This window comes from Fukomys damarensis, unplaced genomic scaffold (assembly GCF_012274545.1).
Source record: "Fukomys damarensis isolate Sample0158 unplaced genomic scaffold, DMR_v1.0_HiC HiC_scaffold_7, whole genome shotgun sequence".
Lineage (NCBI taxonomy): Eukaryota > Metazoa > Chordata > Mammalia > Rodentia > Bathyergidae > Fukomys > Fukomys damarensis.
In genome coordinates this window covers 23,190,210-23,207,236 of record NW_022900919.1, presented here as the reverse complement: position 1 = coordinate 23,207,236, position 17,027 = coordinate 23,190,210, and the positions used below count along the sequence as shown (strand labels likewise).

At 49.7% G+C, this 17,027-nt stretch overlaps 1 protein-coding gene across 2 annotated transcripts in view; it reads left to right on the top strand.

The window, feature by feature from the left end:
• Positions 1-9,120: 9,120 nt before the first annotated feature.
• Positions 9,121-17,027, top strand: part of Cemip (cell migration inducing hyaluronidase 1) — a 131,512-nt gene continuing 123,605 nt past the window's right edge. For both annotated transcript variants that reach the window (XM_010621193.2, XM_010621192.2), the window contains exon 1: positions 9,121-9,238. The gene's annotated coding sequence lies outside the window, so the exon portion shown is untranslated. The remainder of the gene's footprint in view (positions 9,239-17,027) is intronic.

Sequence of the window (17,027 nt, the reverse complement as noted above, 5' to 3'; positions counted from 1 at the left end):
TATATATATATATGAGTGACATGGAAAAGAAAGGATTATGAACATGTTTTAAAACCAAAGTAATGCAGTGGTTTCACAACTCAGTAAATAAATCACTCAAATATACACTTAGAATGGGTAGATTACATGATATGTAAATTATACCCTAGTAAGAATTGCAAAGCTATAGGAAATACAACTGTTGTTCTCTGATTATGACTATCTAGAAAACCCAAAAGCACCCATAAATTAGTAAATTCAATAAAACTTTAGATTGTTAGATACAAACTCAGTATACAAAAATTAACCTTATTTCTATAAATCAGAATGTTCAGCTATTTTTTAAAAATATCATTTATAATAGGACTTTTTTTTTAAAAGTTGCTTTCCCAGAATGTGCGTGACGTATGATGTGCTAGAATGACTTCAGATATTTTGTGCTACGTTTTCCATGTCCTGCCCAGAGCTCGCTCTGCAGAACCAGCATCACGCAGAGGGCAGCCAGGCAGCTCCGGAGCGAGGGTGCCCAGGCTGGTCTGGTCTCTGTTCTTGCTGGCTGAAGCCCTGGCCCTGCTGGGCCCCAGAATCCTCAAGTGTAGAGGAAAGGGTCCACTTCATCTGCCCTGTCTTCACATGTGGTATATAATATTCCTGCAATGTAGTGTAAAGGTTAAAACTTAACCTTTCTTGAGTACGCATTTGGGGACATGTGGCACTTTCCCATTGCTGGCAATCACTGTCATCCACCTCCAGGACTTTCTCATCATCCCAAACTGAAGCCCTATGACCCTTGAACATCAGCCCCCAGTCTTCCCTCACCCTCGCCCTTGGTGATCGCCACTCTGTGTCTGTGAATCTGACTATTCAAGGAGCCGCAGGTAAGTGGAGTCATACAGCATTTGTCCTTTTTCGACATTTCACGTGGCATGATGTTTTCAGGTTCATTCATGTAGTGTATGACAGGATTTCATTCTTTGTAAGGCTGGGTAATTTTCCATTGTACAGAGGGACCATATTTTCTTTATCCATTCACCTGATGGTGTACATCTGGGTTGTTTCCAGATTTTGGCTATTATGAATAATGGTGACATGAACACGAGCGTACAAATGTCAGTTTGAGTCCCTGCTTTCTGTTCTTTGGAATGCATATGCCGAGGGTGGAAATGCTGGATAATACGGTAATTCTATATTTAATTTTTTGGGGAGGGGACTGAGGACTCAACCCAGCACCTCATGCATATTAGTCAAGTGCTCTGCTGCTGTGCTATAATCTCCAAACCCGATCTGAAGGTCTTAGAGTCTTAGGATCTATGACTGCTTTGAAATTATGCACCACATTTTGGAGGTCTGCACCTATGGGCATTTTCTGGGACCAAGGTCCACTCAGTGGGAAGTATCTGTGATTCCAGAAGAGCAACAATGCAGAAGTATGTGATATTTATAGACTCTTTTTAAACCAGTATCTTCAGATTCTAAGAACTGCAAGTACTGATTATGGAGAGGGGAGGAACTTAGATTTATCCTGCAGGCAGCCATTGGAGAGGCTGAGGTTGTCAGGCTCTGTGCATAAGGAGGGAATTCTGGATTTGCAGGCCCAGAGGGTCAAGAGGGTGGAAAGGGTCCTGCATGCTGAGGTGGCAGGTCTTCTAGTTTTGTGCATGGTAACTGGGAAAACTTGAGAGAACCCCTTAACCACACTAGGCCTGTTCCTTATCTCTAAAATGGTGGTAAGATCTACCTACCACACAGTGAAGAGAGGATCAGATGAGAATCTGTAGGTAGAAATTTCTTGCAAGAGGCAATGGAGATGTAGACCCACTCATTAAAAGGAAGGAAGGCCGAGGTCTGCATTTGGACCAAAACAGAAAACACTTTGAAAACTCCAGAGTAAAAGTTTACCCTGTTGGTGCCCTCACCACACTGTTACTTAATCATTACTCTGCTCCGACATGATCTGCCACCTGGCTGGTCCTGACCTGTCCACACCTGGCCCTGTCTTGCTCCATGTGGGTGTGGTACAGATGGTCCCAGGGCCTCCTGACCTGCGCAGATGCTGCCTCCCATTTGAGCTCCCTGACTTTCCCTCTCCAGGCTTCCAGGAGCCCCCGATGGACCCCAGTAGCACATTAAGCTCCTGAGCCCCACCCAGTACTTCCCAGCATGGGACCTGGTGCATCTATTGTGTCTAGACCTGGAGGCCCAGATGGACAGAGCGGCTCCCCCTGTGACCTCTCAGCAAGGGCTGTGGCAATAGCTCAAAAGAACTAGAGCATCTCACTGATAAGGTGTATTTGGGAAGGGGGTTTAGAAGAGCCTCGTGGAAGGAGCCCTCTCACCAGGCCCACCTCTTCAACAGTTCCATCAGCTCCCAATAGCACCAAGCTGACAACCAAGCCATTAATGCATGAACCTTTCGGGAGCATTCCAGACCCAATGATAGTAGCAGACACACTACTTAAAGGGAGGATAGTTTTCTTCTAGCTCTTGGTACTACAGACTCAGTCCACAATCAGGCCCTGTTGCTTTGGAGCCTGCAGCAGGGCAGCACATCGTGGCAGGAGTGTGGGGAGCAGTTGCTCACCTCATGGTGGTCAGGATGCAGACAGAGGGGATGGAAAGAGACCAGAGTCCACACCCTCTCAAGGGCATCTCCCCAGTGGATACAAATCCTTTAGGTTGTTTTCAAAATTCCATCTATATGCTAAAAATATACTCACTAAATTTGTCCCTTGAAGAGAGCCTTCCTCACTAATCTTGGTCTCTTTAGAAAGGGACCTTGTGACTCTGCTCGGAGTGGCCCAACCATGAGGTTCTCAGAGTGGCTTAGAAAAAAAAAATGCAGAAAGCAGGCTGACTTCATTGGGCAATGCTTGGCTCTTTGTCCCATGTGCTGTCACCTCGACGGTCACCTCCATCCCCCGCAGTACAATTCTCAGGTGGGCTTTTCCTTAAACACAGCACCATTCTGTGCACAATTAACAGCCAATAAAAGTAAAATATAACACATATCCTTTTACTCAGATTCCATTTATCAAGGTGTACAAAAAGCATTCCTTCATCCATCAACTCAGCAAAACGTGGTGATGGCTGTAAGCAGTGGGGTTCTGGGGATCCTGCAGCAGTTGGGCAGAGCTTCTGTCCTCAAGGAGTTCAGACAGTCAGCAAAAGTGAAAAATTGAAATTGCAGTATGGTCTGCACAGGAAACATTCAGACCTCAGGCTGCTGAGGGGCTGTGGTCCGACAAGAACCTCTGCAGTCTGCTGACCTGGACTGGAATTGCAGCCCCACCAGCCAGCAGCTGTGTGTCGCAGGGGTGAGTGGTACTTCTCTTGCAATATCAGAGAGAGGATCAAATGTGCCTACAACATCCTGAGCTCTAAATAGGGAAGTATTGTCATCTGGAGATGTAGAACAGCATGTTCTGCATGTAGAGGACTTTCTGCACTAACACAGGGGGAAGAGGCCCTGGGAAATGTATGGGTGATGGCATGGCTTTCTCAATAGGCCCTGAACCATGTGTGGCCGTGACTTTTGTCATGGGATCTTGTGTTGGATAATGGTTTCCCTTACATTTTTATTTTCATTTTTTTTGGTAAGAATTTCCTTTGTAAAAGCTGTTTGACCTTTTGAATTGCAGAAAGTGTTTCCATTTTTCTTCTACATGTTCACCAAGAGTGGTTACAACTCAGGTCATAGCAGCAGGAATGTATGTGTGAACTGGGCTTTCCTTCTGAGGACAGCCTGTTCATCTCAGAAAGATCAGGACAACCTAGCATCACCAGCACAAAACCAGCCCTCACTGCAGATGGCATAAACATTGTTTCACCTGCTTATTTACCATGATTTTTAAATGTATATCGCTATAGCTGTGGTTAATAAGCATTCCATGAGTTTGTGTTAAGACATTCTTGGACTCACTAGTATGTAGTGATGTGAAATATTTTCTTAACCAGCAAATAATTAAGTACCAATTCTGTCATTGGCATGGACTAGTGGTGCCCTGAGGTGAGCTTCCCAGACAGGAGCACTGTGTCACTTGGTAACTTGTCAGAAAGGCAGACTCTTGGCACCTTCAGACCCAGTGAGTCAGAAACTGGGGAGGGGGGACCTCCCTATGGGGAGGCCAGTGTCACCAGTGTAGAGGGGTCCAGGTGTGACACTGGTGAGAGCCATCAGCCTGCAGCGACCGGATTAGTCCTTCCTCTGCCTGTGTCTTTTTCATTGCAGGGCCTTGGGGAAGGGAATTGCTGGAGAGCAGAGATTGAGCTAACACTGAAGCACAGCCCATTCCCTGGGGAGCACAGGACTTCCTGGCACCATGAGATGATAACGATGACACTTCAGGTTGTGCCTGGCCCCATGAGGCAGTGTGTGCTAGCTGAGGGTTAACAGATTGACTTCTTGGTGTTCTGGGAATGACATGCGGCACATAAGCAGCATTTTGCCAGGGCTTTATTTTCCATACCAGGAGTTCCTCCTAGGGAGTATCATGTGGATCGTAGTAGAGAAATGTTTGTTTCTCTGTGTCTGTTCAGCATCTCCATAGGCCAGCACTGTGCCAGCCTGTGGATGGACAGAGAACTGGGGGAGCCAGAGGAGATAGGGTGCTGGGTCTCTGTGCTCCAAGCTCACAGCTGCAGGCAGAAGGTGGAAGGCAGTGTGTACCAGTACCGGCTGGGATCACCCTGAAGCCCAGCAGGCTTCCCTAGGACAGGATGCAGAGATAGAAAAAGGCCCCCAGAGACAGTCACAGGTCAGCTCTGTGTTGGCCATGTAAAGAAGAGATGAGACACAAATTTTCCTGAAATGCAAGCCTGGGGCTGCCAACCTAATGCTCTCTGGCTCCCAACAGCATTATGGAAATAAAAATGAATTCACTGATGTTTGGAAAAAGATCCAAAACTTCAACAGTTTCAAGCAGAATCCTGTTTATAATTGGTCCACTTTCCATAAGGAGCCATCGATTTGGCTGATGCTGTCACTCCTGATGAAAAATGTTCAATGAGTCACTAGATGTGTGGCACCAGGAATGGGGCCCTGAGCAAAATGACCAGTTTAGGTCCACTGCAGGACATCACAGGGGTGTGGGGACCATGAGCTAGACAGGAGGAGAGCAAGTTGGGGAAAAGCAGGGGACCAGAATGGTGGGGACAGAGGCTGTACACAGGGAGGGTCGGCAAGTCTTTCTGAGGCGGTGATTTCTGAGGTGAAGTCTGAATGGAGAAAGGACAGGGTGGTCCTGCAGGTTTGGGGGCAGCAAGCACAAGGACCGCAGGCTGGAATGCACCAGAGCGTTAAAGAAATAGCAAGAAGGCAAAGGTTGTGACTCTGAGAGTGACAGTGGGAGCCTGTATGGGGACCATAGGCAGGACCTTGAGACCATGTGGATTTCAGAAAACTTTCATTAAGAGTGGGTTGTGTCCCGACATCTGTTTTGAAAGAACTCTGGCTATAATTTCTTTTTGACGCTTCTTGGCACATGCCAAAATGATCGCCTAATAACAGGGCTATCTCAAACCCTCTTTGCAGTCCGACTTGACTTCCATCTACCAAGCTCACTGGAAATTGCAAATCTCCTGCCTCAGCCTCTCGAGTAGTTGGGATTACAAGAGTGTGCCATTGTTCCTGGCTCCAATTTTTTTTTTAGTATAAATTATTTACAAATTAGTTTTCCTTCCTTCCCTCCTTCCTTCCTTCCTTCCTTCTTTCCTTCCTTCCTTCCTTCCTTTCTTTTCTTTCTCTTTCCCTCTCTCTCTTCCTCCCTCCTTTTCTCCCTCTCTCTTTCTTAGATAGGGTCTTGCTCTGTTGCCCAGGCTGGCTTCCAACTTGTGATTCCCCTGCCTCAGCCTCCTAAGTAGCTGGAATTATAGGTGTGCATAGCTATGCCCGGCTGTTATTCAAACAAAAGAACCCAAAAATCCAGCTGCACAGTCCCCATCATATAGATGTAAAATAACGTATTTATCATTTTCCCTACTGCCTGGTATTTAGTATGTTCCCTTTTTTAAAAACATCTATTACAAACAGAGCTGCAATATATAACCTGGTATTAATCATTTTGCACACATCTGCAGGATAAATTCCTGGGAGTAGAATCACTGAGTAAACGGTATGTATATTTCGTCAGGCCTGTCTTGCTGCTCTCACGCACATACTGTACCAATTTAAGCTCTCAGCGGTGACATGTGAGGGACCGTTCTCCACCCTCCTTGCCCCCAGTGCCCCCTGAGAACCAAACCTCTGGGATTTTGGCCAATCTGATAGGTGTGCCTGTATAGTTTTAGTGTATGTCCCTTCCCTTATGGATCAAGTTAGAGATTTTTTTTTCAAATGTCTGCAAATCTTCAGGCTTCCTTTTCCCTTGCATTGTATTATCTTTATAAGAAACACCCACCAATGTATCCCTTCACTCCTAATGGAGACCCCAATGGTGGCTGGCTCCCACTGGACACTCCAGTCTCCATGGGTGGATGATAGTTTGGGGATAGCCCTGCCTTCTCAGAGTGAGCTGCCTAGCAAGGGACACGATTTTGAGCCAACTGTTGAACGACTGATGGAACTGTTATGTACATACATGTATTGCTGCATCTGTGTATGCAACATACAGGAGAGTTGGGCTGCATGCTGAAATTAACAGATGATCTTGGAGAAGTGTTTTTTTCTTTATGCTTTTCTATATTTTAAGTTTTTTTAAATGTACACAGTTACACAAAAAGTCTTTTCTCCTTGGTTCATTTTCTGTTTTTTACAAGAGGATACATATGCTTTTCGCAATAAGGAAAAAAGAATGGCATGGGGAGGTTCTGTGCGCACACACACAGTGCGTATACATGGGGCCAGAAGTGTGAAGAGCTGGGGACCAAGGAACCCACCTTTCCGGGTGGAGCTGTATCTTAGGATTCTCTGCTCCAAGTTCCTGTGCGGAACTTCGTGCCCCAGGAAAACGGAAGCCGCTCCCCTAGAGTCCCCCTAACCCAGAGGCTCCATCTGCCTCGGGTCAGCGCTGGAGGTCACTCCCCCAGGACTCCCGCCCTGAATTCTGTGCCGGCCTCTGGCTCAGTGTGCAAGGGCGACGCCTGTTGGCAGAACGTGAATATGCGCAGGATTCCTGAACCCTGGTTCCCAGGATGGGGATACTTGGGATTTCCTTTTTGGCCAGTTCCTAAAACCTCAAGGTCAGCAGCCCACCCTGCATCTGACTATACAGCTCTCCTTGCTTCCTGGGTTCCAAGGTTTTCCTGGAAATCCAGGTCTGAGCTGGAGGCTTGGATCATAGAGCCACAGGTGTGTGGGCCCAGCCTTTCAGATCCTACAGGGCAGGGTGCTGGGGGACTTGGTGCTGGCTCTGCCGACTAGCAGGTGGGGCGTGGTGACCCTTGCTGTGAGGGGCGGGCTGGAATCTGACCAGCAGCCCCAAAGTGCTAGACCTGGACAGCCTGTGGCAGCCGGGAGCAGGCAGGTGCTCCATAGCACACAGAGGGAGGGGACAGGGGCAGTTCCTGGGCTGTAGGTGGCACCCTGACTACAGTATCTCCTCTCTGTGGAGTCTTTGCAGGACATCCTGGCAAGGACCAGGAAACTCCTTTTTCCGACCAGTGCTGGTCTTTCCTGGGAATTCCTTGGGTTCTGGGTGGTAGGTGTGAGGCCACCAGGTTAGTGTCACCAATACTCAACCAGAATGAATGACCTCGAGGGTGCATGGACACCGCTGAGCACAGAGCTGCCTGGAGAATCAAGGGCCTGCAGCACTGCCTTCCCCGGGGGCACTGACCTGCAATCCCCGGGGATGTGCAAATGTGACAGTGACTAAGCCCCCGCTTCCAGGGCCTATCCCCTGCCGGTCGCAGTCTATCTTCGGCACTGCAGCTGGCCTCTAGGCTCACAGCACGGGGCCTCCAATCTTGCTGGAGCAGAGGGGACCTTTCCATTGGCAAGGCTGGGCCAGCCCGCCTCTCTCAGGCCCAGGGGTGGGGTGAGGTGAGGATCCCGTCCTTGTCTGGGGTTGCTTAGGAGGCTAAGGAGCCAGGAATTGGGTGTGAGACCCAAGTGGTACTTGACTGGGGAGGCTCACTTGTCTTGCTGGAGATGAAAGGCAGGATGCACGGCTTGCTCCAGAGTCCCTCCAGTTACTTCCTAGGAAGGTGCGAAGGACAGAGACTCCTAGTCATTTCCTCCAGGAAGACCAGCTTCCCAGACAGGGCTGGGAGCGGAGGGCAGCACTCCCTCCAGTCTGGAGGGGCGCAAGGATGCTGCCCAGCCCAAGACCTGGACAAAGCCTTCCAGGCTGGCACCAAGGCCCACTTGTCAGTCCTGGAGCCTGTGAGTACTGCCCAGGATGTAGGCCAAGCTGGTGCCTATAGGACGCTGGCAGAGTGGGAAGAGCCGGCACTAGGACTGCAGCTTCCTGGGGACAGGCTCCAGAGCAGCTCCAGCAAGAGGAGCAGAGAGCCAGCCCCCAGGCCCTGATTTTGCGGATTAAAATGAAACAGCCAGGAAAAGCTAAACCACCCAGATAGGCCCAGAGAGGAAGTGGCTAGCAGGAGGCCACACAGCAAGTTCCAGGCAGCGTGGATTCCAGATGCTGTGAGCCACTTCCTATGGGCTCTTCTTACAGCGCTGCTCACCAGGACACCATCACTAGCTGCTCTTGAGAACAGTGGCCTGTGATTCAGAGGTGCCCAGCCCTGGCACCCCGACTTCCTGAGCGCCTGCTCGGTGCCGGCACCCATACTTCCCCAAATTGTTCAACATCCTCTCATTGGTTCCAGGAAAACCCACTCTCCTGATGTGAAGACTGAGGCCCAGGGAGGCTGAGACCCTTGTCCACTGGCGTGTCTGCCTCTAGTTCCAGACCACGGTCTCATCTTCCTTTCAGAGGAGCTGCTGGGCCAGAGGGAGACATGAGTTTAAAAAGAAACGGACTCTGAAACTCAAAGCTGTCCTGCTCACTGCGACCCGGCGGCCGAGGCAGGCAGTTCTCCCTTTCTTCGGGCTCTAGCGCCCTCTCCCGACGTTCGGGAGTAGGGCGGATCTCCAGGAGGACGCCAAGGGGCGGGGAGTAGGCGGGGAGTGGGCGGGGTAGGGGCTGCCCTGCTGCTATAAACGCAGCGTCCGGCGGGGCGACAGAGCGCTCAAGCCGAGCTGGAACTCAGTGGCCGAGGTGCCCCCGAGGTTAGGAACTGAACCCAGATCTCCAGGCCGACCTCACTGTGTCTGCTGCACCTATCTCTACGCTCGCGGGTGGCCACCGCCCGGGAGGTAAGCTGGTCAGGGGTGTCAGGGAGGGATGGGGGGGTCCTTCGTCCCCTGCACGTCTCCTGCTGGTCCCCCGTGTCGTGCCGTTCGCCACTTCGTGTGTCTGTGAATCTGCCGCTGTCCTCTGCGGGTCTCCCTGAACCCGAGGGTCCAGTGTGCGCGGCAGGTGTCAGGGCGCGGAGTCCCCAGCAGCGCGGACCCCTCGGAGAAGGCCCTGTCTGCCTAGTCTCCTTCGGAAGGAGGTCCAGGTCTGGTCCTCCCGAGCCCGGCCAGGGGCCGCGGGTGCGCACCGGAGCGCAGCTGCAACAGGTCTGTGCCCCGCTCGGGCTCCACGCCGTCCCCTCGGGTCCCCTCCGCCTCTCCGCGCTGCGCGGGCACCACAGGACGTCCATGGCCTTGGGGCCCCTGCTGATACTCAAGCTGCCACCCTAAGCCTGGCAGCGGAGAAGACTCGGAGGTCTCTGGCAGGGACCAGTCGGCACAGGAGGGTGGCCTTGGGTGAAGCGGAAGGACAGTGTCCTGGCGGGTCGCAGCCAGGGTCGTGGCCGCACTCCAGCTCCCCACGAAGCCAGCGACGTTTGGAATGGACCGGCGCGAGACGAAGAGGGTCCAGGCTGCCCCGGCCCCCCGCCGGCGCCGAGGCTCGAAGACCTGTGACCTGAGCAGCGCTGCGCAGGTAAGGGCTCCCTTTCCAAGCTAAACCTTTGATGTGTGCGCCAGGGCCTGGCTCAGCCCCATGCAGAGCGGGGAGCCCGGGCCTCTCTCCCTTGCCGCGGTCTGGAGTGCGTTCCCGGCGCGCCCGGGGCGCGAGCCGGCGGCTCTCTGCGTGTCAGGCTCCGCGCCACCATGGACAGCTCCCAGCCTCTTCCTCCACGCGGGTCTGTGGAGCCACTCGCTGTCCTCAGGACGCGGGTCACTGGGACGCTGGCAAGGAGGAAGCGGAAGGGCCCCACAGTTTTCGGGCGCCTCGGTATTCCATCCTCAGGCGCCACCAAACCACTCAAGGAGGCACGCCAGAGGCTGTGGTTTTTGCCCTGTCCTCCCTCCCTCCCCCAGCCTGCACCAGACTGTACAGCACCTCCCAGTGTCACCTGGGGCTTCCTTGCTTTTCTACAAGGGCTCTTCCGGGGTGCTAAAGGTGCGACTCGAGTATCTGACCGGGGCAATGATGGTGCCAGACTTTTCTGTGTAGGACATAGGTCATGTGTTCCATCTTATTGAACTTTGTAGTAAGTGTGCTCTCTGGAGGATGTATTAATTTCACGGTGAATAATACAAAATCAAGAAAGAAGAAATCAAATGAAATGAATTTACAATTGTGTGTTTGAGTGCAATTGCAAAAGCAACCATGCTGTTTTCTAGTCCTTATGGTTTCCTATAAAGTGCAAAATGCTCTTAAAGCAGCTCCCAGGTGCTCCTGGTTGGCTCCGTAGAGTCGTTTAAGTCGGTTACTTGGAAACAGTGAGAAAACCTGGGCTGGTTAATCTATGCACCGAGTGACGCATCTCCCCCTAGTGAGAAACAGCTCTGGAGGGAACCTTTCTTCTTGTGCATCTCGTGTTTTAAATTGTGACTGAGAAGTTATGTGTGTGGTTGGTTTATGCCAGCATGTGGAGAGAGAGAGAAAGAAAAAAAAAAAGTCAGTTAAACTCTTGGGCCTGCGTCTGTGTAAGATGGGATAGTAAGATGAGGACGCCACCTCACACAGCTGCTTTGAGAATTAATTAATTGGCACGCTGTAAAGCTTTTAAGCCAGTGCTGAGCACTGAGCCACCTTATATGATGGGGCTGTTCGCAGGAATATTTGAAGGACAGCTGTGCATTTCTCATGAACTGTGTTCATCAGCCCTCTGCCCTCTCTCCTAACCTGCTCGCTCTTCAGTAGGGACTCCATCTCCATCTCTATTTCGTATTTGAGTACCTGTGGATGGGATGGATGAAAATGCTGAAATTGATCACAGAGCTAAGAACATTCTTACTTAAAGATAAGTGGAAGAATTTTTATGGGCAACAGATTGGTCAGCTGTCTTTCCTGCCTGTACCACTGGGAGGGGAAAAAAAAAGTATGTCTCTTTCAAAGTATTATCACAGCCCTCAGATGATCATTCTTCTGGGTCTGTCTCTTAGAAGAATGCAAGGTCTTTCAGGAGATTCCTTGTCTATCTGGGGATGAAGGGCTCTTGGGAGTCACTGCAGACTGACCTCCAAAGCTAGGTTCTCCAGGATGAAATGTGGGTTAATGTACCAGGCAGGAGCATCTAAGAGATCCCAGAGTGGCCACTTTTCCTGAGGAGGAAGCACGACCCTTTATGTTGAGGCTGGTCAAAGTGTGAGATCCTGGCCAGAGTGTGAGGTCCTTCATCACATTGTTTAGTTCCAGCTGGATTTGAAAGTCCCTTAGAGGTCTGCATTTGGGGGTTCTGTCTGGTAGAAATCTAGTAAATGATGCACCGTGGAAAGTGGGATAATGCACTTATAAAGTGCCCAACCTTCCAGTTAGCTGGTTTCCCTTTGATAGTGTATGTGTCTGCACGTGTATATCTCTACCAGCTTCACATGCTGTAGCCTTAGCTTTTCCTTCTCTCTTTCCCCTTAATAGATCAGAAGGACTCTGCTTCCTTCTTCTGGAAGGAGTTGAGCTAAAGGACAATCAGATTCTGGGGTCTTCCTGGGACTTCCATCTACTGGTGACGTGACTGGAGCAGGAGGGGGACCTGAGCCCATGGCTGAGCTTGAAGTCCAGCCTTTCTTCTGCAGAATTACACGCACATTCCAGTTTCCAGCATCTTCGTGGCTTTCTGGTAAGAAAATGATTGAACTGCAGGACAGTCTTGGAGATCAGGGCCCATGGGGGAGGAAGTGTTGAGCAGAAGAAAGGAGCTCTTCGTGGGTCCTGTGACATCTCATCAGTTGCAGTGGTGTCTGAGTCCCCAGGACAGACAGATCAATGTCTGGAGTGGCACTCAGTGAGAATGGCCAGCAGGATAAGGGGGTGAGCTCCGTCTCTCTCAGCCTCTTTTGAAGCCTGCTGTGTAAATGACTCCCTTTTATTACCTTCTGTGGTATTGGCACAGCAGCACTGCTTGGTAGATTAAATGCATTTTGTATTTGCAGCTGTAGCTCAAGAGAGAAATGCAAGTATGTAGGCTGGGTTCCTAAAAGGGAACAAAGTTCTGCCTGTGGGCTATGTCCACAAGATCCTATATCTTTGAAAAGTCTGGGATGCATATATCTTTGTACCCAGTGGCAAATGCCCAGATGTTTGATCTGACTGGGATAATGTGTCAGCTGTTTCCTTAATGCTGTTTTTTAAAATCATGTTATACTGGCAGCTTCGGTCTCCTTTGAACAGTGACTAGCAAAAAGGATCAGACCTGTATTCTCCACTCTCTGGCTGGGTTGATGGGAGGTTGGGTGTGGCCATGGGTTCTGGATGAGACTTCTCAGTGCCATGTTCCATTCTACTGTTTTGCCAGCTGTTCAGCTGGGTCTACCCCTCCTTTCCCGAAAGTCTGGCATGTGTGGACTCTGCAAATTTGGGAAGCGTGATGGCTATCATGGTAACTTACTAAGGTCTTGAGGACTTCTCAGCCTCTCTGATAGACCCCACAGCCCCACTTTTCTTCAGTCTGCCCTGTGCCAGGCTTTGTTCTAGCTCGGGTCTTTGGAAGGGAGACTGCTTGCAGAGAAATGCCATCAAATATGCATTTGCTGACTGCTTGGTTCCCTGGGAGCCAGGAAGCACAGTGCCTACATAGAGGGAGCATAGCACTTCTACTTCTGCTATTTTCCAGGGCCAGCCCTGGATCAGTGTGGCTCCAGGAATCAGAAGGCATCCTTTCCCTCTCACCCTGCAGGACAGTGGCTTGGGAAGCACAGCAGTCCCTCCTGGCTTGGGGCCACTCTCTCAGGGCCCTTCTGCAGCCCTGAACAGCCTGTCTCCTTGTTTTGGGAAATGGCTGAGCTTTAGCTTTGAGTCTTTTGCAAGGGCAGCTGTAACATGGGGATTTAGATACAACTGAAGTTTAAAGTGCGTGGAGCAGACAACTGCTTTTGAAACCCTAGGTGTTCCTTTCGTGCAGCTGTCTGCCCAAGAGTTTAGCCATTAGGCATTGTCTGTTATAGGAATGCATGTCCAGATCCTTGGTGGTTCTGGCAGGAAAGCACCCACTGCTGCCTCCCATTTCTAGGTGGCATGTGGGGGCAGAAGGGTGCCATCCTGCTTAGCAGCCTGCTGCCCAGGCCCTATCTGTGCTGGGAGTTCATGCTTCCAGCCTGAGTCTCCATGGCTGAAAGGCATGGATGCAGCCCATGGGACTGAGGATGGTGCTGTGGCTTTGAGGACAGGACACAGACTTCCTTTCTGTGGCCCACCAGTCAGGAAAGGTGGGAGCCATTTGAGTGTCCTTTGGGGACTGGATTAGAGGTGACAGCTGCTTGTGACTCTGCTCCCTCCCTAGACCAGCTGCCATTGCTTGTACAGGTTCCCTGGCTCCTCTCATCTTCTGTTTCTTTACCTGTAAAACATAGAGGTGAGGTTAGACCTTGTTCTCTAGACCTGAATATGCAAAAAAGCCAGAGGGACTGGCAAGATATGGGAAAGTTCTGGTTTGGCTGTGGCAGGCTGGGCCCCTCAGGTTCTCATCTCTAACAACTCCCTTCTGATGCTTCCTTTGTGAAGACCTACGTCGCTACTGACTTTCCATGATTCTCACTCTAACTCATTTTGGTGTCATTTAAGTTAATTTTTCACATCCCAGTTGATGCCTCCCAGCTGGTATACACACTCTTAATGACCTTATGATGACCCTTCAAATTCTTGGAGATAATTATTTTCCCTCCTAAGCTGTCTTATCAGTAGACTAAATATCTTGAACCACTTTAAGTTTTCCCTTTTCCCTGTTGTAATAAATTTTCAAAGCTTTCCAGACCGAGTTACTTTTAAGTGCAAGATCATTGTGCAAGTGGCAATTTATCTTTGCCTGGCAGAGGCATTTGAATGCAATTTTGGTGGTATTAAGAGATCACTTGGGGAATTTCAACTAACTCTGCTCCCAGACCCTGAAAATGCATGTTTACATTTAAACAACTCTTCTTGACTTGATAGGCATATTCCTCCACACCTGGCACCATGCATACATTTTTTAAAAAATTACAGAAAAGTTGAAAGATTAATATAATGATATGTGCAAAGAATCCTAACCTAGGTTACCACTTGTTCATACTTTGCCACTTTTGCTGTTTGTCTTATTTGTTGAGCCATTTAAAAGAAAAGGATAGATTTGTGATCTAGTAACACATCAGAAAATAGCAATCTCTTACAAAACTACAGTGCTCAAGGAGATCACAGTTTTTTTTTTTTTTTTTAACTTGAAGATGAAATTTAAGGTGAATTATCTTAGCCCCCTCCCTGCCACATTCCTGGCCATCACAAATGTATTCTGGAAGCCGGGCTGCAGGTGTGTTGCCGAATTCCATCATCCACCACATACAGCAGCCCAAAATAGAGTACAGGTTTTTGATCATCCACGTGGCAGGCTCCGACTCAGCCACCGTGGGGTTGGAAATGAAACAGGTTCTCCATCTCTATTGGGGCAACAAACATCAAAGTCAGAAGTTACCTAGCAGTGTGATGGGGCCAGGACAGTGGGACCCAAAGGCAAAGTCCGGCATCCCCGGCCGATAACTCCGTTAGAAGAGATCCCGGAAGCTCATGGAGAAGAGGAGGATGGGATAAATCTCCATGGATTGATAGGAGTTTCCAGGAAGTCTTAGCTTAGGCAAAGGTGGGATGTGGAGATTGATGTCAGAAGGCCTCGCACACAGAGATCAGAAGCATTCTGATCTTCTTGGGTGCCTGAAGCCTCTCAACTTTCTAGGCCCAAGAAACTCTCTTACCTGTGTACACCTCAGGCTTCATAGAGAAAAGCAGCTCTTTCAGGCAGCTGTAGCTCTCAGGGGCCTTCAGTCCCTCTTGGATCAGTGGTTTAAAAATCACCTTAACCATAAAATGCTTTCTTCCAGTAAAATCTGACTAAATCCAATTTGGAAGGCAAAGAGAAAACGTGTATGGTTGGGGTTAAGGGCTGGATCTTTGTCTTGAGGCAGCCAAGGGGCTCTTTGGGGCTGTACAGGCTCCCAGCACACAGCTGGAAAATCATTTTGTTTTGCTTTTGGCAGTCATATTAATGGTGTTATCTTAGTTTTATTTTCATCTCTCTTGCTGTGTCTTTTTAATATTCCGAGGTCTTGCTGTCTCTTGTGTGCCAACAATTTTCAAAAACCTGCAACCAGAGTTACCTTATTTGTGATAACATAACAAAGCTGGGGTGCAAGGCCTGCTGGTGTGTGTGGGGGGGTCCTCTGCAGGTGCTGGTCTATAAAACTCAGCATGGGAGGAGGCAAATGACGCTGTGAGCATCTTGCAAAAATAGGCTTTTCATTTTCAACCTCATCGGTCACTGTCATACCTCCAGGACTTTTCAGATTCTGAAAAGCTGGTAAGGAAAAAGAATTTATTTATTTCCAGAATATAAGAGTCAACATATTCTACACCGGACCTTGCATCCCTTTCCGTGAAGGGAACGTCATCAAATTGGATGTTTTTGAAAGTGGGGCTTAAAGGTGAGCTTGAGGCAGATGGGTCAGACTGGAAGAGCTGAGCTTCAGGTCACAATGGTAGCTTCTGTGTGTCCCCCACAAAGTTCTCCCAAAGGAAGAGGTCAGTACCCCAAGTAGGACAACCTTGGAGCGGAGCCTACCTCACTGATGGGTGGTCCTGGTCCCATGAAAGGGCTCTGGGTCTGGGGCCAGCTCCACAGCACAATCGTGTGGAGATTGAAGAGGACAGAAGTGAGGCTGGTTGAGTGCAGAGAGCTCAGGAGCACCTCCACCCAGGAGGGGGAGCTGCTTGGGGTCCCTGCTGGGCTGGGCAGGGTATCTACCTGGGAGATTATTACACTGCCCACATCACCATAGTGCCTGGAAATCTGAGCCCTCCTGACTCCCCAGGCTTTGCCTTGGGGCCCTGATTAATTAGGTCCCTACCGTAAGGTGTGATTGAAAAATTTAAATTCCAAATTATTACAGTAAAAGACACATTGTCATCCATCCCCCTCAAAACACATTGCCTGTTGCTTCAAATATACTTACCCCATCCTTCTTGCCACTTTGTGAGGCCGTTCTGGAAGTCCTCTTCTGTGAGTATATTAGTTGCATTGTTGTGGTTGTCTTGGTGTCCTGAATTGATTCAAAATGTGTACCTTTCGTGGTCAAATTGACTTTGGGGAAGCACCGGAAGTTGCACGGTGCCAGATCCAGTGAATGGGTGGATGAGGATTCACTATAATGTTTTCCTGAGCCTGCTTTTCCAGTGAATGGCACTTGGCAGCAGCATTCACCGTATTTTGTATCACACCTTGTAAAGACACAAAAGAGCTGCCTCAGGAAGTGGGCAAGAGTGATGGGAAAAGTGTGTTTGAAATGAGGAGAGCATTTTGAGGGGGGTGAACGGCAATGTGTCTTTTACTGTGATGAAGTTTTAAAATTTAAGTACACACTGATCATCCCTTGCCGTAGTCCTGGTCTTGTGGCACAGGTGACCACAGATGCTGGTTCCCTAAGTCCACGGCACCATTTTTCTGGGGGTCTAGCTGGCGGCTGTCACCTCCTTGCCTTGTGTCCCTCCCTCCTGAGGGGCAGTGGTGGCAACTGCTGTGGGACATGATAATATTAATGTCCAAGGCCACAGAGGGAGGGCAGGGTGGCCCCTCCCCTTCCGCCTGACTGCTAG